A 4,828-nucleotide genomic window follows, 5' to 3' on the forward strand; every position below is an offset into this window, starting at 1 on the left:
CCTCATTTCCTTGTGCTCATTCCAATAGAATTTCCTCAAATTCGATGCATTATTTTAAACCTGAAGCTTAGAGACCTTTAGAGAATTTTCCCCCCCTTTAGGAAAATTCAGAAATAAATCATGGAGTACAAGGGATTTGGGGTGTTTTGTTTGTTGGATTTTTTTTTTCTTCTACAGCCAGTAGATGAAATAATAGTATTTAAACAGTGGAAGGGAAAAAAAAAAGTCCTTGGAATAGGGATCTGGTCTTTCATCCTCCACACAACCCAGTAGCAAACAAAGCAATAATATCTGGGGGCTCACAGTGGGCAGCTCTGGGGGGAGGTGGGATGTTGGTTGAGAGGAATGGGAAAGGGGGGGACTGCTGGAATCACATCCCGTGTCTGCACAGCATCAAGGGGAGAAAGTTTGGGCCCATTTCCGACGGAATTCGGTGCGATGTCTCACTCCACAGAGCTGCCACATCAATGGCAAATTTTCATATCAAGCCGAACGCGAAAGGGAGGGTAAAATCAACACTCGCTTCCCCATCGGAGCGTCTCCATCGTGAAAGCCTCTCCCGCTCTATTTATACGCTGGATAAATCAGTCTCCAGACTGTTTCCATAGATAACGGAGTTCTTCTCCTGCTGTTGTCTCGAACAGCTTCTTTCTCCCCCCACTATATTTTGCACGGTTCCTACCTATCACCTCGGTGAGTAATTCTCCTGCTCTAAAGCAAATGACTTGGGAGCGAGCCGGGATTTTCAAGCAGAGGGAGATTTTTCATCCCCCTCTTGCTGAATTTTGCTCCTGATAACCCCGAGAAATCCTGCAGGAAGGGGAGCTATAGGTGACTGCATCTGATCCCGATGTTTAACCTTGTTGCCGTCTCCAGGAATTAACTATTTAGGAGGTGAGCAGCCAACACAGGCGTCGCTCCAGGATAACTCGGCCAGGCTGGTTCGCAGCGACGCCGATGCTTCCCACTAAAAAAGATTCCTAATTCTCCCTACAGAGCTTCTGCAGGAGACATTGCCACAGGATGGGATCTTTATTTGAAATAAATAACTCAATAAATGCAACGGGTCCCTATTTCGGGGACCAGTGGATGCAGATCTCCCCTCCCAGGGATGGGGTGTTAATGGGATTTGTTGCTCCTGGTTGGAGGGCGAGGGGGGTTAATCCCTTCCTTCATGTAGATCCCTGCTAAGCTGGTTTAGGTCATGTTTAGAGCTAAAGTTTTGTGGTACAGACTGTGTCCGTCCATCCCGCAGTGCCGGGCACAGGGATGAACCAAGCTCCCATCTCACCTCCCAGCACTTAAAAATTCAGGTGAACCCTTGAGAGAAATTGAAAAAACAAGGTTTAGATTCCACCAAAGCAGTGAAAAAGCTTGTAAAGGCTTTTAGAAACCCTGTGTTGTGGCTCAGGGAAAACTCCCAGTGAGGCCCAGAGCCCTTTGTTTGCTGCAATGGGATTTATCAGGGAGCGGGGAGTGCAGGAAAGGGAATTTTTTCCCCCCAAGCCGGGTGCTCAGCACCCACCTGCAGGGACCCATTCCCTTGGTGTTATCTCTACCATCGGCTCCAGCTGATTTTGGGGATGTACCTTTGGGATTTGGAGTTGTTTTCTAAAGCCCATCATCTTGGAGGAGCCTGCAAAGCGTTAAATAGCCTCACCTGACCTCCTCCAGCAGAGCCAAGCTCTGCATCCTTATTTAGGGACATACATCACCTCCACAGCTTTTCCTCTGGCGCTGGGGGTGGAGCAGGGAAGTGAAATGTCGTGAAGGAAAAAAAAAAAAAAGTAAGTCTAAATCCATCCGAATTTGCCTGGAAACCCTTTTCCCATCCCAGCCTGCCTGAGTGAGAATCCAGGCGATCCCGGCTGGGATGCGCAGGAGGGCCGGACACATATGCCGTGCCATATGGAGCGGCGCGATCCTGGTCAATCGGATCTTTGGGAGTTTTATCGTTTAATTTCTTAATGTGCTAATAGTGCAGAGGGAGGGGATGGATCATCAGTTAAGTCCAAGGATTTATGTTTTTAAGGGAGCGTAATGTATTTTTGAGTGGGTCAGAGTGGGCTTTAAATATCCCTGGCCGACGTGATGGGCAGGAGGGTGAGCTGGAAAAGACCCTGGAAGATCCCTTTGAGCTTTAATCCAGGGCAGGTTTATAACGCGCCATCCAGCTCCGTGTGAGCTGAAATTCAGGGAGAAAATCCCCGTGTCCATTTGGCAAAGCCATTTTGCCCAGTGCTGAGGGCTCCAGGCTGTGCAATCCCTGTCCTGGGTCTGCATCCCTCATGGTTTCCATCCATGGGTCCGTCTCCATGGCTCAGCTCAGGCGTCCCACTTCCATTTGAAGCCACGAAGGATGAGCAGCAAAATGTCCCCAAGGCCCCTGATCCTCAGTTTCCCTGCTTAAAGAGGGCGTTACATTTCCTTCCTTCAAATTGCCGTTTGGATTGGTGCTTATACACATTCCCAATGCGCTTTGGGATGCTCCAAAGGAGGGTTTTGCCGAGAGATAAAACCCCGCTACTTATAAAAAAATATAGAGAAGCAATTTTGGAGGGGTATTGAAATGACGACTTTTCACCTCCAACCTCCCATGAAACACATCTATTTATTTCTAAATAACACAGCTCAGCTCTCCATAAATCTCCGAGGCAGGGAACCAAGGAGGAGATGAATTACGTGCTGCTGTGACCCCATCCCTGGTCCCCATCGGGCAGCTGCCTGCCGGGCAGGGACGGAGGCTCCCGTGGCCCGTGGCTCCAGCTGCGGTTGGAAGCGTGGCGGTCTCAGAGGGATGCTCTGGCTGTTGGCTTCTGTCAGCCAGACCTTCAAATCTGCTCCTTACGATTCCTTATTTGCATTGCAAACAGCTCAAAGGAGGTATATGAGGAGTAAATAGGGTCGGGTTTTTTTTTAAGCTAATATTGTGTCACCCTTGGAGGGGGGTGATATTATAAAGGGCAGGCGGGGAGGTTGTGGTGCTCTCACGGACAGGTTTTGACATCTAATTTCCAGAATTTTTTTGAAAACTCCTCTGATTTGGTGCATCAGATGAAATGTCATTGATAGCAATGGGAAACAAAATGGGAAACACTAAGGAGAAAGGGCCAAGGCTCCCAACCACACCTGGGGGGGGCCCAATGTGCTCTTGTGCTTATTCAGAGCCGGACGCTCCCACCCAGCCCCGAAGATACAGACACACTCTCGGGGTAGGAGCCGCCTGCTCCTGCTTCCATGCAGGTTTTTCTCAACAACTTCTAGGCCTCCACTGGGGAGGAAAAAAAAAAAAAAAAGAGGCTTGTATTTGTCTCCGTGCAATGGGAAGGAATATCCGTGCGCTGCGGCGCGGGTGCGTCGCTGGAATGAGCTCAGCGGCAGCGGAGCTGCGGCTTGTGCGGAGAGATCCCAGGAGCGGGCACATGCCCTTGACACGAAATCACCCGGCGAGTAATAAAGGATTTCCTGCCTTCAGAGCCTGCTTGAGCCGGGGGTTTAGCCTGGGTTAGGCTGCGCAGCGCCCTGACAAGGTTACAGGGTCTAACAGGGCGCTGATGCCGGGAACACATAGATGCATCCCTGGCTGGAGATGTGTAGGTAGCCACGGCGTGCGCTCCTCACCGGCAGGACCTCACCGTAAACAAAAAGCGCGCTCCTCTCCTTGAAATTCACCTTGAACGCGGTGAGACGGGGTGGGTTTGTCGGTTGGGGTTGGTTTGGGTTTTTTTTTTATTATTATTATTATTCGCCACCCCTTTCCCCCCACAATTGTCAGCAGAGAGGCTGCAAAAAAAGCCGAGGAGGCACTGCAGGCTGCGCAGCGCTGAGAGCTGTCAGCCCCACGCCACTGCAGTGATGTCAGCCCGCAGCCACAGCCACTGCCACCCCCAGCCCCTGCACACACGCGAGTGCAAGAAGAAGAATTCATAATTACAGTAGCGTAGCCATGAAACCAGCAGTGCTGGGGGTGGGGAGGGGGGAGAGAGCGAAGCCTCATCCAAAATTGGTGCTTTAATTTTTTTTTAATATCTTTTTTTTTCTCTCTCTCTCTCCCTGCAAAGCTGCACCCAGCTCTGCAGCATCCTTTCTCTGCAGTGGGGTTTGGGGGAGTCAGAGCAGGGGGTTCCCCCCCAGCATCCCCCCCAAAGCGGGTGGAGGGTGCGGGGGGAGCTGGGCAGGGCTGGAGGCTCTTTCCCCGCGGGTCGCTGCTTGTTTTAAAAGGCAGCATTTCTGCGGACAACACCCGGAGCATCTCTGCGGGAGCGGGGCTGGGGGCGAGGGCTGCAGCCGCCTTGTTTGCGGCGCACGGAGTCAGCAGCTGGGATTTTTTTTTTTTTTTTGGCTGAATAATCCTTTACGGGGGGGGGGGGGGGGGGGAAAGGGGGGGGGGAGCTGGGGGAGGAGGGAGGGAAAGTGGATCAACATCACCGAAGGAGGACAGCGAGCAAGATTAGGGCTGGCTAATGATAAATGAGAAGGCGCCGCTGACAGCTCCGCGCTCCGCGCAGCGCCCGCCCGGCTGCTCCGCGCTCCCTCCGCACCCTCCGGCCGCCCGCTCCTCTCCAACCCGCCGGCCTGGCTCCAGCCCCCCCCTCCTCCCCCCTTTCCTTTTCTTTTCTCTATATATATATTTTATATATATATATATTTATATATATATATCATTTCCACCTCCCTCCGCATAGCGCGGGGGGGCCGCATCCCACACCCCGCCTCCCCGAGCATCCTCCGCGGGATTACGCGCTCCGCACCGGCTGCAGGACGGAGGGACCACGGCGGGGCTGCCGCAGGGGGTATTTCCTTCGCTGCTCTTCTTGGGGGGGGGGGG

The 4,828-nt window shown here is 52.3% G+C and overlaps 1 long non-coding RNA gene across 1 annotated transcript in view; it reads left to right on the forward strand.

Annotated features, from left to right (window-relative positions):
* Window positions 1–4,395: 4,395 nt before the first annotated feature.
* The window catches only part of LOC113974579, a 1,020-nt gene continuing 587 nt past the window's right edge, over window positions 4,396–4,828 (forward strand). Inside the window, exon 1 of the long non-coding RNA XR_003536582.1 lies at window positions 4,396–4,793. This is a non-coding gene — a long non-coding RNA (uncharacterized LOC113974579). The remainder of the gene's footprint in view (window positions 4,794–4,828) is intronic.

Source organism: Neopelma chrysocephalum, unplaced genomic scaffold (assembly GCF_003984885.1).
Source record: "Neopelma chrysocephalum unplaced genomic scaffold, ASM398488v2 Primary Assembly neopelma1_123, whole genome shotgun sequence".
Taxonomy (NCBI): domain Eukaryota; kingdom Metazoa; phylum Chordata; class Aves; order Passeriformes; family Pipridae; genus Neopelma; species Neopelma chrysocephalum.